We start from the raw sequence: 10,435 nt of genomic DNA, 5'->3' as shown, positions 1-10,435 counted from the left end.
AGTAGAGACGGGGTTTCACCATGTTAGTCAGGCTGGTCTCGAACTCCTGACCTCAGCTGATCCTTCCTCCTCAGCCTCCCAAAGTGCTGGGATTACAGGTGTGAGCCACTATGCCCAGCCTGGTACGTCCACTTTGCTGTAAATTTTACTCTGTTAAAGCAACAATATTTTACAGCACACAGATGTGTGTATACCTCAAGTTTTCTTACTTATGTGGCTGGGCTACTGAATGTAGTCCAGGAGGTAGTGAATCAACCAAAAAGAGACATCTGTCTTCTTTTTGAGTTCTGTAGTTGAAGAAAAAAATTATTTCTGAGGGCTTAGGATTTAATAGTCTTGAGTGGGATCCAGTGAAAAAACTATAAAGTATTTTTCTGATGCAGTGTAAAATAGAGAATGAATGCCTGAAAAACCCCACGGCTCAAAATAGGTCTGACTTTTACCAAAGGATGCCATTTCAGGAAACCACCCTGCTCCTCATTTCCCAATCTTCCAACCTATTATGGATCTGATGTCTGCAAGTCTACCAGAAAACTATTCCTTGAGTTGGAAGACTTAAACTGCAAGCACCCCTGGGATGGGTAACGCAGTTAACACTGTAGTCTGAGTTTCTTCGTGAGTCTCTTATGTAGATCCACCAATGGGACGGTGAGAAAAGAGCAGGTGGTGGGCGGGGCCGCGGGGAGGGGAGGAGAACTTAGAGAAGGAAGGCGGCGGGTATCAGGGCTATGAGTGCTTTTAAGGAAGGTCTCCATAGAAGGTTCCCCCAGCAAAGTAGGGAGGGGCACTCCCCGAGAGAAGTCGAGGTGCCGGGGCCTGCTGCCTCGCCGACGCTGGGAGGAGCCCCGCGTCCCGCCGCGCTTGCCAAGGGTTGGCTGCGCTTGCGGCGGGAGTAGAGGCGCCTTGCGCACCAGGAAGTGACTGTTTCCCCGCCGCAGCAAACCAGGCCATCCGCTGGCCTTTTAGTTTGCCGCCTCGGGTTTGTAAGAGGATTTACTGGTTACGAAGGAAGGTAAGGTGAATAAATAGCCCGGAAAACCTGATTTAACCCTTGCGTTACAGAAAACTCCCTACTATGCCAAACTGTCCGCGGGGCGGGGAATGGAGGCGGCAGGCGGGGCTGGGGACGGGACCCGACGGTGACTGCGCAAGGTCGTGTCCAGCCTAGCGTGGGCCTGTGCCCTAACTCCTCCCACTCCCTTACTTTCCGTCCTTCCGGGGCCCTGCAGTCCGGCCAAATTTAGTGGTATCCTTTCCTAGCGTCTCCTCTTTGTTAACCCTTCCTACAGACACAGTGGGCAGAACTTGCCTAAAGAAGAAAGGAATGGAAGGGCTAGTGGAGTCTTGTTGGGGAGACAAGGACCTAACTGCCTGTGGACTGCAGTTGGGATACAGCAGAGAACCCATTTGCTCGTTTGGTTTAGCAAGGAATAGTGTTTGGGGCCGGTCCAACTGAAGGAAGGGTGAGCAGAGAGTGCAAGCAGGACCCTTGTCGGTGGGTGAACATTTTGCTCCAAAAGGGATCCTTGGCCCTGCGCGGTCAGACCTACCACATAGTCTCTTTGATTTGAACCTCTCTGAGCACAGGTGAGTTAGCCTGCCTTCCTATCTGGGCTACTCTGGACTCCATGGCTCTTCCTGATCAATTCCTGAGGCAGGTATAGAACAGTCGAGCACAACCGCTCACACACCTTTTTTTTTCTTTTGCTAAGGAAAAAAACGCCCAAGCATTTATTGTTTTTATTTTTATTTTTATTTTTTGAGACGGAGTCTAGCTCTGTCGCCCAGGCTGGAGTGCAGTGGCGCGATCTCAGCTCACTGCAACCTCCGCCTCCCAGGTTCAAGTGATTCTCCTGCCTCAGCCTCCGGAGTTGCTGGGATTACGGCGCCCGCCACCACGCCCAGCTAATTTTTGTATTTTTAGTAGAGACTGGGTTTCACTGTGTTGGTCAGGCTGGTCTCGAACTCTTGACCTCGTGATCCACCGCCTCGGCCTCCCGAAGTGCTGGGATTACAAGCCTGAGCCACTGCACCTGGCCCCCAAGCGTTTATTTATTGTGTTTTTTATTTTTTTGAGATGGAGTTTCACTCTTGTTGCCCAGGCTGGAGTGCAATGGTGGGATCTCGCCTCACTGCAACCTCTGCCTCCCAGGTTCAAGCAATTCTCCTGCCTCAGCCTCCCGAGTAGCTGGGATTACAGGCGTGCGCCACCACACCTGGCTAATTTTGTATTTTTAGTAGAGACAGGGTTTCTCCATGTTGGTCGGTCTGGTCTCGAACTCCTGAGCTCAGGTGATCCGTCCTCTTCGGCCTCCCAAAGTGCTGGGACTACAGGCGTGAGCCACCGCACCCGGCCCCAAGCATTTATTTAAAACAGGACAAGATATAAAAAGGAAATAGTATCTTCTGTGAACAAATGCCTCGCCTGACATTAAGAAACAAAGAAACAGAACTCACCTTGACTGGTATGAGTGTGCTGCCTTGAAAAAGAAATTTCACCACAGAAGTTACTAAATATGACAGGCTTTTACCTAGAATGATGGCTAGTTGGCACCTTGAAATAATAAGGTCCTGTTTTAGACCATACTTGATAATTTGGAAGAGACCTAGATGGACAAGGACCCTCCTGCTGGGGTATAGAGCAAATGAACTACAGTCATGGCGGAGTCACCAGTCAGAGGACCCACACATTCACAAAAAAAGTCTAAATGTCGTTGGGGTGGGAATAACTGTCTTCAAATTCCTCAGCTCCCTTGTCCCTCCTCTGCAAATCCTCAAATGGGCCTGCAGTTTCCTTCCTCCTGACTTTCCTGCTGACTGGAGGGACAGGACCCCTCTCCTGGATCAGCTCTACTCCCTTCCCCTGTAGTCTGGGCTTCAAGGACCCTGGCCTCCTCAGACCCACCAAGTCATTCCTTATATCTCTTGCCTCTTCATTCATTTCCTTTGTCTGGCTTTTGCCATTCTCCATATCAAACACATACATTCTCTTATAGGCCACACACTTTTTTTTTTTTTGAGAAGGAGTCTCTGTTGCTCAGGCTGGAGTGCAGTGGCATGATCTTGGTTCACTTGAACCTCTGCCTCCCGGGTTCAAGCAATTCTCCTGCCTCAGCCATCTGAGTAGCTCGGATTACAGGCATGTGCCACCACACTCAGCTAATTTTGTATATTTTTGGTGGAGACGAGGTTTCACCATGTTGGCCAGGCTGGTCTCAAACTCTTAATCTCAAGTGATCTGCCCATCTCGGCCTCCCAAAGTGCTGGGATTACAGGCGTGAGCCACCCTGGCTTTTTTTTTAGACAAGGTCTCCCTCCCAGGCTGGAATGCAGTGGCACAGTCATAGCTCACTGCAGCCTTAAACTGCTGGACTTAAGTGATCCTTCTGCCTCAGCCTCCTAAGTAGCTAGGACCACAGGTGTGTGCCACCACACCTGGCTAATTTTTAAATTTTTTTGTAGAGACCGGATCTCGCTGTGTTGCCCAGACTGATCTCAAACTCCTGGCCTTAAGCAATCCTCCTGCCTTGGTCTCCCAAAGTACTGGGAGTTATGGTTGTAAGCCACTGCGCCCGGCTGTCACACACTTTTGATTGTATTAACAGGTAGTCCAGCATAGGCCATAACCTCACTACACTCCAGCAGGCACTCATGTAGAGGGTCAGAAAACTTATGTGTGTATGTGTGTGTGGTGTTTTTTAAATTTCCCACATAACTGTACTCATCCTCATAGCACTTGCATGCATTATTACATCTTGTCAGTTTTGCAGGTTGGAGATGTTGAGGCATGAAGAAACCAAGTAATATGCTTTGAATCAGAGCCTAAGGAAGGGCAGTGACACATGTTGAGCACTGGCTGTCTTTTTTTTTTTTTTTTAAATTTATTTATTATTATTATACTTTAAGTTCTAGGGTACATGTGCATAATGTGCAGGTTTGTTACATATGTATACTTGTGCCATGTTGCTGTGCTGCACCCATCAACTCGTCATTTACATCAGGTATAACTCCCAATGCAATCCCTCACCCCTCCCCCCTCCCCATGATAGGCCCCGGTGTGTGATGTTCCCCTTCCCGAGACCAAGTGATCTCATTGTTCAGTTCCCACCTATGAGTGAGAACATGCGGTGTTTGGTTTTCTGTTCTTGTGATAGTTTGCTAAGAATGATGGTTTCCAGCTGCATCCATGTCCCTACAAAGGACACAAACTCATCCTTTTTTATGGCTGCATAGTATTCCATGGTGTATATGTGCCACATTTTCTTGATCCAGTCTGTCACTGATGGACATTTGGGTTGATTCGAAGTCTTTGCTATTGTGAATAGTGCCGCAATCAACATACGTGTGCATGTGTCTTTATAGCAGCATGATTTATAATCCTTTGGGTATATACCCAGTAATGGGATGGCTGGGTCATATGGTACATCTAGTTCTAGATCCTTGAGGAATCGCCATACTGTTTTCCATAATGGTTGAACTAGTTTACAATCCCACCAACAGTGTAAAAGTGTTCCTATTTCTCCACATCCTCTCCAGCACCTGTTGTTTCCTGACTTTTGAATGATCGCCATTCTAACTGGTGTGAGATGGTATCTCATTGTGGTTTTAATTTGCATTTCTCTGATGGCCAGTGATGCTGAGCATTTTTTCATGTGTCTGTTGGCTGTATGAATGTCTTCTTTTGAGAAATGTCTGTTCATATCCTTTGCCCACTTTTTGATGGGGTTGTTTGTTCTTTTCTTGTAAATTTGTTTGAGTTCTTTGTAGGTTCTGGATATTAGCCCTTTGTCAGATGAGTAGATTGCAAAAATTTTCTCCCATTCTGTAGGTTGCCTGTTCACTCTGATGGTAGTTTCTTTTGCTGTGCAGAAGCTCTTTAGTTTAATGAGATCCCATTTGTCAATTTTGGCTTTTGCTGCCGTTGCTTTTGGTGTTTTAGACATGAAGTCTTTGCCCATGCCTATGTCCTGAATGGTACTACCTAGGTTTTCCTCTAGGATTTTTATGGTATTAGGTCTAACATTTAAGTCTCTAATCCATCTTGAATTAATTTTCGTATAAGGAGTAAGGAAAGGATCCAGTTTCAGCTTTCTACTTATGGCTAGCCACTTTTCCCAGCACCATTTATTAAATAGGGAATCCTTTCCCCATTTCTTGTTTCTCTCAGGTTTGTCAAAGATCAGATGGCTGTAGATGTGTGGTATTATTTCTGAGGACTCCGTTCTGTTCCATTGGTCTATATCTCTGTTTTGGTACCAGTACCATGCTGTTTTGGTTACTGTAGCCTTGTAGTATAGTTTGAAGTCAGGTAGCGTGATGCCTCCAGCTTTGTTCTTTTGACTTAGGATTGTCTTGGAGATGCGGGCTCTTTTTTGGTTCCATAGGAACTTTAAAGCAGTTTTTTCCAATTCTGTGAAGAAAGTCATTGGTAGCTTGATGGGGATGGCATTGAATCTATAAATAACCTTGGGCAGTATGGCCATTTTCACGATATTGATTCTTCCTATCCATGAGCATGGTATGTTCTTCCATTTGTTTGTGTCCTCTTTTATTTCACTGAGCAGTGGTTTGTAGTTCTCCTTGAAGAGGTCCTTTACATCCCTTGTAAGTTGGATTCCTAGGTATTTTATTCTCTTTGAAGCAATTGTGAATGGAAGTTCTTTCATGATTTGGCTCTCTGTTTGTCTATTATTGGTGTATAAGAATGCTTGTGATTTTTACACATTAATTTTGTATCCTGAGACTTTGCTGAAGTTGCTTATCAGCTTAAGGAGATTTTGGGCTGAGACAATGGGGTTTTCTAAATATACAATCATGCCATCTGCAAAGAGGGACAATTTTACTTCTTCTTTTCCTAACTGAATACCTTGATTTCTTTCTCTTGCCTGATTGCCCTAGCCAGAACTTCCAACACTATGTTGAATAGGAGCGGTGAGAGAGGGCATCCCTGTCTTGGAGCACTGGCTGTCTTAATCACAGTCCTGAACATGTCATATATATGAACGCTTTTAATTCTCACCAAAACCGTAAAGATAGGTGTTCTTAGTCCTATTTGTATAGACAGTGACACTGAGATTCATAGTGCTTAAGTAGTAATATCTTGCGTAAAACCGCGTAGCCAGTGAGAAGTAGAGCTGGGATTGGAACGTGGCTTCAGCTGAATGCGGTGGCTCATGCCTGTAATGCCAGCACTTTGGGAGGCCGAGGCAGATGGGTCACTTGAGGTCAGGAGTTTGAGACCAGGGTGGCCAACGTGATGAAACCTCGTCTCTACTAAAAATACAAAAATTAGCTGGGTGCAGTGGGGGGTGCCTATAATCCCAGCTGCTTGGGAGGCTGAGGCAGGAGAATGGCTTGACATAGGAAGTGGAGGTTGCAGTGAGCCAAGAATGTGCCACTGCACTCCAGCCGGGCGACAAAGTAAGACTCTTCCTTTTTTTTTTTTTTTTTGAAAGAAAGAACATGGCTCCAAAGCCTGTGTTCTTAACTGTACTGTCTTGTTGCCTCTTGATGGGGGGGTGTTGAGTGGAGGGTGCTATCATTAACACGTGAACTCTGGGCCAGCTTAAATATATTCTGTAAAAAGTTTGAAATCCCCCCGAATGTCACATGCTATGACAGTCACTTTCTTTAGTACTTTGTAATCATACAAAATGGTGTATAGGCTAAATATTGCAGCACCTATGTCATCATCCTCTAGGTTACTTACTGATCATGGAATGTTAATTTAGCAATAATTTGTGTGTGTGTGTGTGTGTGTATGCATGTATGTATAAATATAAAATTCTGAATTAGGCTATGACTTAACATTGGGATGAAATCCAAGGTAGAGCTTAAAGGCAAAATACAAATTTCACAGCAGGTTAATAGGATGTCAGGCTAAGTCCATTCAAGTGTCCTAAGTACTTAAAATAGGTGTTTATGGCTGGGCATGGTGGCTCACGCCTATAATTCCAGCACTTTGGGAGGCCGAGACAGGAGGATTGGTTGAGTCCAGGAGTTTGAGACCAGCCTGGAAAACATAACGAGACCCCATCTCATTTTTTTTTTTTAAGATGGAGTCTCGCTCTGTCGCCCAGTTTTGCTCTGTTGCAGTCTTGGCCCATTGCAATCTCTGCCTCCCAGGTTCAAGCAATTCTCTTGCCTCAGCCTCCTGAGTAGCTGGGATTACAGGTGCCTGCTACCATGCCTGGCTAGTTTTAGTATTTTTAGTAGAGATGGGGTTTCGCCATGTTGGCTAGTCTGGTCTCGAACTCCTGACCTCAGGTGATCCGCCTACCTTGGCCTCCCAAAGTGCTGGGATTACAGGTGTGAGCCACCATGCCCGGCCAACCCCATCTCATTTTTAAAACAAACAAAAACCAGGTGCTTTCACAGCAATGCAGATATACCGTAGAGTCCTGTGTTGCAAAGGGAAGCCCCCTACTTGTGTTCTCAGTGTCACCCATGTTAACTCTTCCAGCTTTTGTCTCATAGTTACTCCCATTGTTCCTTCTCCCACTCCCCTCTTTCAGTGTTGCCACCTCTACTCAGTTAAATACTGTCTTTAAACACATCATGACAGTTACTATTAATGCTTACTGAAGAGATTTTGCCAGGTGTTGGACTCTGCTCAGAGTTTCACAAACATACCTATCTGATCTTCTGCTAAGTACTTTTTTTTTTTCGCGAGACAGGGTCTTGCTTTGTCGCCCAGGCTGGAGCATGCATGATCGTGGCTGCCTGGGCACAAGTGGTCCTACCACCTCAGCCTCCCGAGTAGCTGGGACTACAGGCGCATGCCACCATGCCTGGCTAATATTTTAATTTTTGTAGAGATGGGGTCTCCCTGTGTTGTCCAGGCTGGTCTCAAACTCCTGGGCTCAAGTAGTCCTCTTGTCTTGGCCTCCCAAAGTGCTGGGATTATAGGCGTGAGCAACACTGTACCTGGCCTAAGTACTTTTTTTTTTTTTTTTGAGATGGAGTTTCACTCTTGTTGTCCAGGCTGGAGTGCAGTGGCTTGATCTCGGCTCACCGCAACCTCTGCCTCCCGGGTTCAAGCGATTCTCCTGCCTCAGCCTCCTGAGTAGCTGGGATTACAGACAGGCGCCACCACATCTGGCTAATTTTGAATTTTTAGTAGAGACAGGGTTTCTCCATGTTGGTCAGGCTGGTCTCGAACTCCTGACCTCAGGTGATCCACCTGCCTTGGCCTCCCAAAGTGCTGGGATTATAGGTGTGAGCCACTGTGCCCAGCAGCCTAGGTACTTTTTATTAATTATCTTCTTGTAACTCCTACAACCACTATATAAGGTAGATACCATTGTCTCCATTTTACAAGTGAAAAAAAGGAATGTCAGAGAGAATGATTAACTTGGCAACTGCCACCTAGGTAGTGAGTGGTGGGGCCGGTGGACCACCCAGGACAGGTCTGGCTGTCTGACTCTAGGATCTGCACTCCTAAAATGTCAAAGCCTTCATTTGTGCCCACTGCCTGCCACTTCCCATTGCCTTCTTTCCCTTCTTTCTTTTGTCCCAGACATAATGGATGTGATACTGCCTTCCTCAGAGGTATCTGCCTTGGCCTCCAGGCCTCCAGGCTCTCTTGACTCTCATTCTGACACCAGCATCTCTTCTTGCTCTCCAAATATTACCTTTCTCCCAGATATAGTCATTGGCCTTTTGCTCTTGCCTTTACACAAAGCACTTTTTAAAAATTTTTTTATTTTGGTTTATTTATTTATTTATTTATTTTTTTGAGACTGAGTCTCTCTATATTGCCTAGGCTGGACTGCAGTGGTATGATCTCAGCTCACTGCAACCTCCGCCTCCCGGGTTGAAGCGATTCTTGTGCCTCAGCCTCCCGAGTAGCTGGGACTACAGGTACACGCCACCATGCCCAGCTAAGTTTTGTATTTTTGGTGGAGACGGGATTTCACCATATTGGCCAGGCTGGCCTCGAACTCCTGACCTCGTGATCCACCTGCCTTGGCCTCCCAAAGTGTTGGGATTACAGGCATGAGCCACTGCACTCAGTCCTAATTTTTGTATTTTTAGTGGAGATGGAGTTTCACCATGTTGGCTAGGCTGGTCTGGAACTCCTGACCTTGTGATCTGCCCGTCCTGGCCTCCCAAAGTGTTGGGAATATAGGCATGAGCCACTGTGTTTGGCCTCAAAGCCCTTTTTCATCTTACAGCTTGTATTATAGACACTCAATGAAATCTGTAGCCTTGCCATCTCTCTCGATCTCTCTACTTGTCCTACTGCTTCTCTACTTACTTGTTAGACATTTCCATTTGGATATTTCCCTACCATTCTAAACACAATATGTCTCAAACGTGAATTTCCTTTTTTTTTTTGGTTTTTGTTTTTGTTTTTGAGATGGAGTCTTGCTCTGTCACCCAGGCTGGAGTGCAGTGGCACGATCTTGGCTCACTGGAACCTCCGCCTCCTAGGTTCAAGCGACTCTCCTGCCTCAGCCTCCTGAGTAGCTGGGACAATAGGTGCCTGCTTCCATGCCCGGCTAATTATTGTATTTTTAGTAGAGACAGGGTTTCACCATATTGGCCAGGCTGGTCTCGAACTCCTGACTTTGTGATCTGCCCGTCTCGGCCTCCCAAAGTGTTGGGATTACAGGCGTGAGCTACTGCACCCGGCCGAACTTGCTTTTTATTAGCCTCCTTATTTCATCTTTAATTCTCTACACAAGGCCTCCATCATCTCACTATTACCTTCACAATAAAGTCGATGTTTTATTCAGGCATGAACATTCTTTCAAATCTCACTTTGACTTAACTTTTCAGCCTGTTGCCTCTATTCCTTAAAATGAACTACTATTTTAGTCAGACTGGTCTCCCTGCTGTCCTTCAAACATGTAATTCATCTCTCTGCCATCCTTTAAGACTCAGTTTCTGGCTGGACGTGGCAGCTCACACCTGCAATCCCAGCACTTTAGGAGGCCTAGGTGGGAGGATCACTTAAGCCCAGGAGTTTGAGGCCAGTCTGGGCAACATAGCAAGACCTTGTCTCTACTATGTTTGTTTGTTTGTTGTTTGTTTGTTATTTATTTGAGGCGGAGTTTCACTCTGACGCCCAGGCTGGAGTGCAGTGGCATGATTTTGGCTCACTGCAACCTCTGCCTCCTGGGTTCAAGTGATTCTCCTGCCTCAGCCTCCTGAGTACCTGGGACTACAGGCGTGCGCCACCATTCCCGGCTAATTTTTGTATTTTTAGTAGAGGCGGGGTTTTACCATGTTGGCCAGGCTGGTCTCGAACTCCTGAACTAGTGATCTGCCCGCCCTGGCCTCCCAAAGTGTCGGGATTACAGGAGTGAGCCACTGTGCCCGGCCTTATTTATTTATTTTTTTGAGACAGAGTTTCTGCTTTTGTTGCCTAGGCTGGAGTGCAATGGTGCAATCTTGGCTCACTGCATCCTCTGCCTCCCAGGTTCAGGCA

The 10,435-nt window shown here is 46.3% G+C and overlaps 1 protein-coding gene across 14 annotated transcripts in view; it reads left to right on the top strand.

Annotated features, from left to right (window-relative positions):
- Positions 1–680: 680 nt before the first annotated feature.
- The window catches only part of LOC116268528 (tRNA (uracil(54)-C(5))-methyltransferase homolog), an 81,632-nt gene continuing 71,877 nt past the window's right edge, over positions 681–10,435 (top strand). For 7 of the 14 annotated variants that reach the window (XR_004181399.1, XR_004181400.1, XM_031661686.1 and 4 more), the window contains exon 1: positions 685–1,012. The gene's annotated coding sequence lies outside the window, so the exon portion shown is untranslated. Of the gene's footprint in view, positions 1,013–10,435 lie in introns of all 14 variants that reach the window. The other 7 variants (XM_031661689.1, XM_031661688.1, XM_031661687.1 and 4 more) reach the window with 5 other exon arrangements.

This window comes from Papio anubis, unplaced genomic scaffold (assembly GCF_008728515.1).
Source record: "Papio anubis isolate 15944 unplaced genomic scaffold, Panubis1.0 scaffold226, whole genome shotgun sequence".
Taxonomy (NCBI): Eukaryota; Metazoa; Chordata; class Mammalia; order Primates; family Cercopithecidae; genus Papio; species Papio anubis.
The sequence above is the reverse complement of the archived record's forward strand: the minus strand, read 5'-3'. Positions and strand labels throughout refer to the sequence as shown.